The sequence below is a fragment of the Mus musculus genome, chromosome 1 (genome assembly GCF_000001635.26).
Source record: "Mus musculus strain C57BL/6J chromosome 1, GRCm38.p6 C57BL/6J".
Taxonomy (NCBI): Eukaryota; Metazoa; Chordata; class Mammalia; order Rodentia; family Muridae; genus Mus; species Mus musculus.
This window is the reverse complement of record NC_000067.6, coordinates 16,242,830-16,252,547: the sequence shown is the minus strand read 5'-3', so window position 1 is coordinate 16,252,547 and position 9,718 is coordinate 16,242,830. Positions and strand designations below refer to the sequence as shown.

At 43.7% G+C, this 9,718-nt stretch overlaps 1 protein-coding gene across 10 annotated transcripts in view; it reads left to right on the top strand.

The window, feature by feature from the left end:
- The window catches only part of Stau2 (staufen double-stranded RNA binding protein 2), a 291,530-nt gene that overhangs the window by 267,785 nt on the left and 14,027 nt on the right, over positions 1 to 9,718 (top strand). The gene's annotated exons all lie outside the window — the stretch shown is intronic.

Genomic DNA, 9,718 nt, shown 5'->3' with positions numbered 1-9,718 from the left:
TCCATGGTTTCTGCTTTAAGTTCCTGCCCTGATGTCCCTCAATTATGAACTTAAATCTTTATCTCCCCTAAGTTGCTTTAGTCAAGAGTGTTTTTTTCATCACAGCAACAAAAAGAAAACTAGATCAGAAATCATTTCAGTTCATTTTATGATTTAATCTAAAAACAAGAGTAAATTCTAAGTTGAAGGTAAATCCACTCAATAATTTTTATATTATAATGAACATATTTTTAATTATATCTGAAAATGAAATAAGCAAACAAATAATCTGCAAAGAAAAAATGTTTTTGATGGTGTTGGGATGGAAGACAGGGTCTCGATCTGCTAGGCAAGCACAGCATCACTGAGCTGTACCCCCTGCCCTGAAACATTGTTCTTCAGGGCTCTGCAAAATTTTAGCTTTTTTGATGGCTGTTATATTGCAGTCAACTGGCATGTGTAATAAAATAAACTTTGTGAATGTGCAGTATTTTAAGAGCTAACCAGAGTAAGTGTGAAAGAGCGGGTATGGTAGATAAGTGTTGGATTTGTAGCTACTGACCGACTGCTGGGGAGAATTCCTGTTTTAGGTCTTTATTGAGAAACAACTTTCTGTTCCCTTTATTTTTTTTTTAAGAGATTAAAAAATTGTTAGTCCAGGCAGGTGATTGTAAGATGCGAGGAAGACATTAGATTCTCTGGATCTGGGGTTAGAGTTGTAAGCCAACTGACATGGGGCCTGCAAACCAAGCTCAGGGCCCCTGGATGTGAGCACTTATCACAGTGCATCTTTCCAGCCGGAGAAACAGTCTACATAGTCCTATTTCATAGGTGACAGGGCTTACTTATTTTGGATACCTTTTTTGTTTTTTAAGACAAATTCTCCCATAAACAAGCTGGCCCTGAACTCATCGAATAGCTAAGGGTGATCCAATCTACTGACCCTCTTGCCTCCCCTTTTTCATGAATTCCAGACCTGGGTGCCCACAAAACCGAATGGGTGTGTTTTTCTGGATAGTTAAGCCTTAAGTGAAGGTGTACTGGATACAGACAGGAAGCCAAGGGAGGAAATGGGACAGCACAGTGCTGTGGGGGAGCGCACAGTGTGCTGCAGTCACAGGCACACATGCAAGGAGGGGGCTACCCTCTGACTCAGGGATAAATGCTTATCTTTAAACCCACCAACAATAGTTCATGGATACTGTAGTTTATAAACTGTCACAGGTGTTGCTCTCCTGTGGGGAGGTGGCTTCCCTTCTTATAATACTTGCTAACCACTAAAAAGAAGGAGGGGGAGGAGGGGGGGAAGAGGGGAAGGGGAGGTGGAGAAGGAGGAGGAAGAAGAGGAGGAGAAGGAGAAGGAAGAAGAAGAAGAAGGAGAAGGAGAAGGAGAAGGAGAAGGAGAAGGAGAAGGAGAAGGAGAAGGAGAAGGAGAAGGAAGAAGAAGGAGAAGGAGAAGGAGAAAAGAAGAAGAAGGAGAAGGAGAAGGAGAAGGAAGAAGAAGGAGAAGGAGAAGGAGAAGGAGGAGAAAAGAAGAAGAAGAAGAAGAAGAAGAAGAAGAAGAAGAAGAAGAAGAAGAAGAAGAAGAAGAAGAAGAAGAAGAAGACGAAAAGAAGAATTCTTTGAACGTTTCTGCTTCCTGATCCCACTTTAAAGACAGGTATTACATTTTTAGCACAGAGACCTGCCCCTATGATTCCTATCTTAGAGAATTAGTCCTGTTCTTTGGCAGTTTTCTTTTAAAGACAACCAGAGGGAGTCACTTACTAACCACAAGTACAAAATGTTTTAACAGCAAATCTGAATTAAAAACTCAGTAACGTGGAACAAATGAACCCCTCATCTCATTTCCCAACTAAAACCCTGGTTACATTCTCCCATTTCTAACCCTTTCTTACTGCAAGCCATCAATCCACTGACTTCCTCCCGCTCCTCTGAGCTTTGAACTGTACCTTTACAGAGCTATAAATTAGCATTTCACTGAACTGCACTATAATTTGCATTAATTTTTTTAGAGTCAAAGTTGTCTATCTGGAAAGACATCTTTATAGTCCTTAGAATTTGCTCAGAAAAAGTCATGCCCAACTAAGATGTAAAACATAAATTTAAAAAACATACTTGTCTTTTATCTCAAGATGGGAAAATAAAAATGTGTGTGTGTGTGTGTGTGTGTGTGTGTGTGTGTGTGTGTTTCCCACTCTGTGATCCTGAATTCTCTTTGCTCCCTCGTTAGTCCTGGTGTGGTAGATGGGAGTCGAGGAAGGGCAGAGTACCGCTCTCACCCACCCAAGACAGGCTCAAGGGTGGGGGTGGGTGTCCAGGGCATATACAGTTACTACATTCTCCACGGTTTTCTTTGGGACACATGTTGGAAGAATGGTCTGACCCCAAGGGGACAGAGCTTCTCACTCTGGTATGTCCAGGCTCAAGCTCAGCAAAGCGGCACCGACCAGGTGTTGCAAATGGCCCTTGTGAAGTGCCTCAGATCAGCCCCTCTGTCCTCTGTCACATAGCCAGTTATTGAGCCGGAAGAGGGGTTAGAGATGACACTGTGCATCATTCTGGGATGCTGTCAGAGCAAAAGTGCCCAGCTGTTCTGCTGTGGACCCAGATCGCCAGAGTACAAGCCTTCAGGAAGTGTCCGAGCTGCTGGCCCACTGTGGCACCTGTCTATCATGTGCTTGTATGCTCCTGCCCAGGATCCTCCCACGAGCTCTTGGCATCCACTGCCTGCTCTGCCCTTTTCCACACTGCATCCTGCAGAAGCTGGGTCTTTGGTGCAATTTGTTTTCCAAGCTTTAAAAATAAAATTACTGGGAGGGTAAAAGAAACCTAAAGCCCAAAGTCCTCGGGCATTACGCCACCAAACTCCTTTAGCTCCAGCTTTGTTTTGTGTGTGTGTGTGTGTGTGTGTGTGTGTGTGTGTGTTTTGGTTTTGTATGTGTGTCCCTTTGAAATAGACACAGTTTGGGTTGAACCTGCACTTCCTAGCATCTGGAGAAGAGGAGGAAGAATATACTATTTTTAAAAGAAACTTGCTGGAAAGTATACAAGACCTGATAATTAAAAAAATAAAGGCCAAACGCTCAGCTGCACAAACAGCCCTTGTTCTCCTCCAGCAAAGGTCTGTTAGGAATGCCCACCTTCTTCTCCCTGAGAAGAGCAATTAAGGAGCCAGGAAGCATCAGTTCTGGTCTGTTTTCTAGCAGCCTGCTCAGTCACTCCTTTGATGTAGCTTTGAGCAGGAGGGGAGCCCCAGCCAGGCTCTGGGCTACAGAAGGTTTGTAGGCATTGTGCTCCACAGTGCACTCCCTCTCTCGGAGCATGTTTTTTTGAATTAGAGTGTACACATCTGTCTTTATAACCAGCCGCTTTTCTGGCCCCAAACAAGCTCTCTGTGAGTTTCCCCAACCAAGCTCAGTGGGATCTCTGTCAGCTGCAAGATTTATGTCATCTTGTCCAGTCCTGAGAACTGTTCCTTCGGCTTCTCACATCTGGATCTAATTGGAAAGACATTAAGTGCAGTGGAAAAGCAGATTTGGGGCTGTCCTTTATAGACATCCCCGTTAAAGGAGCTGTCGGCTGTAGGTTTGTGTAGGATGAGCCAAGGCAAAGTCTCAAAGAGTGCAAAGCACAAAATTATGAACGAGCTGTTAGAACCGAAAAAGTCCTGGGCCAGGGTGATATCTCTTTCAGTTGCTTCAGGAGGGAAACAGGCACAAAACTGCCAAGGGCAGCCTTAGTCCCACAGTGTGTGGGACCCACACAAGATGAGTGGGCCTTTGGTGTTTGGGTGGCTTGGTGTCTTCTGTGCTGGCACTTGAGTGTGTTTACACAAACATTTTAGAGAAGAGGGGGGTGGCTGGTAAATACAAATGCCGTCACCTTCTTGCTTCACTGTCCCCTTTAGGGTGACCACACCCTGTGGTGTCTTGATACGAAATAATAGAAGCATCAAGTCAGCTGGGAGCAAAGACTGAACACTATGTGACCAGAGACAAAGTTCTTTTTCCTTCACCTTCTGGTTGAGCAAATTATGAGGTTTCAGATAAACCCATCCAGGTGGTAGGAAGAGAACCCTGAGATGGTCAGCATGTGCCAGTGTTCAGAGTATCTCTAAAAGCAGTTGTTGAAGCATTGGGAACAGTTCAGTGGACACAGGGCTTGGTCTTAAGGCCCTTGTGAGGAGCTGAGTTCCAGTCCCCAGCACCCTTGCAAAAGCTGTCTATGAGCACCCACCAGTAATCTCCATGCAGGGGACAGCAAATTCCCTGGGCTAGCTGGCCAGGAATCTATCCAAAATGGCACTCAATGAGAGAACCTGCATTAAAACAAACAACAAACAAACAAACAAGATGGAGAGTCCTACAGAAAGACAATCAAAGCCTCCACATTTGTACACACACAGGCGAGTAGACTGTATACACAAGCATTCAGTGCATGTTTGAGGGTAAACACACACACACACACACACACACACACACACACACACATCCAGCTGTTACCAGAATGTCAGATTAAGTAGATGGCTGCCCTTGCACACTGCTGGGAGGGTAATGATGCTTTCACTGTGTGCAGAGGGATCCCATAGGCACAGTGGGCACTGAGGGAAGCTGAGGGGTCCCCAAGCAAGCTCCATTCGTCTAGGCGTCTCCATGGAATCTAGCATAAGAGTAACCTGAGGAGGCAGGGAGCCAAGAGGAGAAACTCTGGCCCCTCCTCCAGCCTCCTGATTGGCTTTCCTGCTGCAGGGACAGATCTGAGCATATAATGTTCTGTTAAAATTCACATGTCTAGTCCATAGTCTTTGACCTGTTACGAGAGTCCTTCTATGGATTGAACTGTGTCCACATCAATTGACACATAAAGCTTATCTACTGAATTCCAGAGCCTCAGAATGTGACCCAGCAACACGGGGTGCCCCTTTGTGTGGCATTGCCACATGTGCCATGGAAGATAGAGTGTCTTGGACATCTTTCCTTTCCGGGCCCCAGTGAAAGGCCATTTTCCTGTTCTCTCTAAAATAGTTTTCTGAAAAAACAAAAACAACAACAACAACAAAACAAAACTGAACATAAATGCTAGCAGGAATCACACTCCTGGGTATTTATCTCAGACAAATGAGAATTTATGTCCATGCAGATGTTCACAGTAGCTTTATTTATTAGAGTCAAAAACTAGAGTGAAAAAAGCTGAAAAAAAATTTAACAACTTTAGTTTTCCAAGTAACACTGTACCTTAGATGACTCTTCTTGTCAGACAAACAACTCTATTCTGCTTCCTTGAAATACTCCACTGTGCGGCTATATCATAATGTACAAAGTCGCCTACTGATAGATAATTAGATTGCTCTTAACTCTTAAATAATGCTGCTATGGGCATTTTTTTAAAGCATTTCATGTCCATTACATATATAAGATGAATAACATTTTAAGACTTGTCAAACTGCTTTCTCGTAAGGTTGTAAGAAGTTACACCATTTTACAATTTGGTCAGAAATGCAGGAGTGGCCCATTTCTCTGCTTGTCTCTAACTTTTTAATCTCAGCTGTCTTGCTGTGTGACATGCACAGCACAGTCTCAATGGAATGAGGCTGAGCACCTTTGTATGTGTTGATTGGTCAACCCTGTGGCCACCCCATTTCATTTCCTGATTGGACATTTTGGGTTTTGCTATTGACTCTAAGTTCCTTATGTATTCTGGATGCTAGTCCTCTGTCCTATAAGTGGTCTGTAGATGTAGCCACTCAGTTATGGCTTGGGTTTTTATTGTTTTCTTTTTAGCTCTTTCCCAAGGTCTTACTCACAGTAAAAGTTGTTGTACTCCAATTTATCAACTTTTGTTTAAAAAAATTACTAAAGTGCTTGCTGTGCCATCATTCTAAAGGACTTCCCTTGCTCTGCTTGACTGCCAAGTGAGATGCACACCCTGGGGAGTGTCCTTTCTTTGATATCCCTGAGCATCCACACTAGACCTTGCCATGCTCTCAGGGCACACCAAAGGGAGCCAGAACAAGGCTTTGGATTTTCCTGAAGTTCTATGGTCTTGTTCACTCACCTGTAACTTCTCAGTTTCTCAGTTACTGGCAAAGTCTGGTTCAATTTTGCTTCCTTTTAGATTTTAGAAGTTCACCAGAAATCCTACCAGCCTTTGTCTTCCAGGAAGCCCCTCTTTTTTCCCTTCCATGGGTCTCCTTCTAGAGGATGAGGGTTGAGGACTTTCTCCTCTGGGAGCTTTTCCTTACACAGCGGCACAAAGTAAGTGTCTGCTCTCTGCATGTGGGTTCTGTATCCTCTAGAGATGTCTTCATGCCAACTGGAATATTAGGGCATGGAGCAGCCATCTTAACAGTCCTGGGATACTTTCCTGGGCCTTGTTAGCTAGGCAGCCACTTCTAGCAAAAACCAGGGGGCATTAGCTCCAGGCCACTGTTAATGCTGTGCATAAGAAGACAGGGAAGTCCCAGGTCTGCCCTGATTGAGGGATGTAACTGTTAACCTGGGAGATGCATGCAGACTTGTCAGCAGGAACACGATGCTGCTCACTACTTTCCCACCTGCTAGGCTACTGTACCCAAGGTTCCATGACATTAAGTGTGGGCTTGCCACAAGGTTCTGGACCATGGATGTTCAAGCTTTTGTCCCCTTTCACAAACCTACACTATATACCATCTTCCACCTCATTTTTCTCTCCATTGGCTGAGTGGAATAGACCATAATGCCAGACAAAAGGGCAGAGCCACATGGCAGACTAAAAAACTGGGGTCCACTTCCAGGAGCACCAATATGGACCTCAGGCAGTTAGCTTACTTGGCAGTTGCAATGGGCATGGAGTTTACAAGTTTAGGCCTCCTTTCCCACACAGAAAGTCTTCATAGAGTGGTGCCCAGTTTCTTTTGGGGCACATCCCAGATCACATCTGATACTGTAAGCACCATTTGCTTTTGGAAATCAAGGTATTGCCTGTGTGTTTATGTTTGTATGAATTCACTCACTTTTCTCCTTTGAAATATCATCCTGCTTTTATTTGGCTTGTAATGCTAGCTATACAAAGAACTAAGGTCCCAGATTGTCAAGTTCCAAATAACTTCTTGCTTTTAAAAACCATCGCCTCTTCGGCAAATTCTTCGAGCTTTTTGATAACTTAATTCATAACCTTTCCACATATTTATTCAATGAGACTGGTTTTAATTCTGGCACTGTCCCTCCTTTCCTCCTGCACTTTGATGCTACTAGATGCTGCAGGCAAAAACATTTGCAATATGACTACAATCCATTTCAACATACAATTCCATCCAACTGAATGTCAGGCATTTGTTAGTTGCTATAATGCCCTTTTCCTGAGTTAAAGTTTTGATTGAAATTACATGTTGGAATGTCTTGCATTATATTTAGCCCCCAAACTTCCCCGTCTATCACAGATACCTACTTCTAGCTATTGTGTGTCCTTAAACAATCAACCATGAAGAGTGGAATTTGACACAGTATCTTTAGACAAATCCTACTTTGGAAAGGGAATGTATGATGTTGGGGAGGAGTGGTCTATCAATAGACATCAGGAAGCTGCCAGTTGCTGTACATGCAGCTTAGCATAGATTAGGATACCACCACCAACAGGGCATAAATCTTCACACTTGCATCTTTGTTTTGCATAAAAGCAATTACAGAACACCAGTGGTGTCTACATACACCAGGGGAAATTTTGCAAATACAAACTTAGCCATTGTCCCTCAAAGTATTTTAAATTTCTTCTTAGCTAGGAGTAGAGGTAGGTGAAACAGAATATCGGGATGATGTTGTTCTAATAGAAAGTAAATCTCTTTGTTTGATTATATTATCTTAATAAAGATGTTTTAAGGAAACCAAGGTAGCAGCTTCCCTTTGACATGACATTCCATTGGTAACTAAGTTTAGTAGAGAGTCTAAACTTATCAAACCAAGTGTTATATCTTGGCAGTGTGCTTTTCTTCCGGTTGTAATTTAAAAAAAAAAAAAAAAAGAAGAAGAATACACTTTACTTCTTGAATTTTAGTGTCACTTTGCATTTGTGTGGATCAGAAAAGAAAGATAACAACCACTAGGAGGAAAAAGTAAGGTAATTACAATAACATTTCTTCAAAATTTGCAATAATATGATTGCCACAAGGTTAGTTTACTCTTCAGGGGAAAACCCACATGGGCAGCATAGCCTGGTCTTAACGGTTTTCATCAGAAAGACTCACATTTAACCACAACCTGACTCCAGCAGAGTAACCAGCAGCTCACCATCAAGTAAATGGTTTCTTTCATGTGTCAATAAATCAAGGAACCCCTCACTCTCTAATTTCCTTATTGAGTCTAAGAATTAGTAAGGTTGTGTAAGACAGGTAGTTATGAGCTGGCTAGATACGCTTGGATGTAGTGCTATTCTGACCCATTCCCTTCCTTCTTTCAGTTGTTCAACCAGTAACATGTCTAGTCTCCATGTTGATTGCTCAAAAGTGAGTATAGCACACTGAGTTCTTCCAATGGGACACACAGACTATAAGGAAGGAAGCAAATATTAAATACATGATAAGACTTTAGAGACATTTTTTTTGGGGGGGGGGCTGGGATTTAGGCAGTTTGAGGAGAAAAGACACAGGTTGTGGTGTGGTGTGACTCCTTTGGAACCAGAGGGTAGGAGATGACCCTGGAGAGAAGACTGAGGACGGAGGGGTGTGGAAGTATGTCAGGATAATTATGTGATAATCCATGAGGAGGAGTGAACAGAGGAGTTCAAAGAAGGAGAGGCTGCTGTGCTGGAGCCCATGGTGGGTGCTCATATGTGGTGAGCTGCAGGTGGGACCCACTCACACTTGTGGCTGTTAGTGAGGGGTTGGGAGTTATTCTAAAAGAAATGAGAAGTGCCTAGAATGTTCTGAGCAAGGTAGGAAGCCAGCCTTGTTTGTATTTTAGCCGACATACACCCGCTATGCTTTGGCTAGAAAGGGGAGAGCAGGAAAGCTAGAAAGATGTCGTATGTCCCCAGAAGCCGACAGCTCTGTGTGCTAGCAGAAGCTGGACAGGTGGTGAGAGCTGGATTCTGTAGGAATGCTGGAAAAGAACCAGCTGAGCTGGTTAATGGGCAGGTGGAGAAAAGTGGCAGAGAGGTGGGATGAAGCCGAACCCTGGGGGCTTTATCTGGTTGAGTGGGTGAGTGGGTTGCCATTTCTAAAAGAAGAGTGGGGTGGGGTGGGAATAAACACTTCAGTTTCAGGCAGGATTGGCATGCCATGTATTATGGAAATCCACCAGGAACATGAAGGCTGAGGCCAGAGGCTAGGCTAGCGATAGGAATGTGGGCTCTCCAAATTTGTCGCCAGCTTCAGTGAAATCATCTTGAGACAGTATATCATCTTGATGGAAGTGATATAAAAGGGGAAAAGCAAGAATACAGGAAGTCCCAGGAGCCAAACAAAATCCAGGCTTTCATCTTTAAGAAAAAAAAAAGTCACCAATTGACATATTCCTTCATAGATTCTGTTTAACCCTGTGACTAGCTGGTCCCCATGTACTTGGGTGCTCAGTCTACAGAGGCTCCAAAGGAGCCAAGCTACACACCTCCACCCAGGCAAAAGGCCCCACTGTTGAATCAGCTCTGCCTACCCCAAGTCCACCTGCCTAGACCAGTCTGCACCTTTTCAAGTCACACCCCAAGTGACCATTGCTCAGGAGACCATAAGCACCAAAGGGGAGTGGCTCACAGAGACAGACCATTG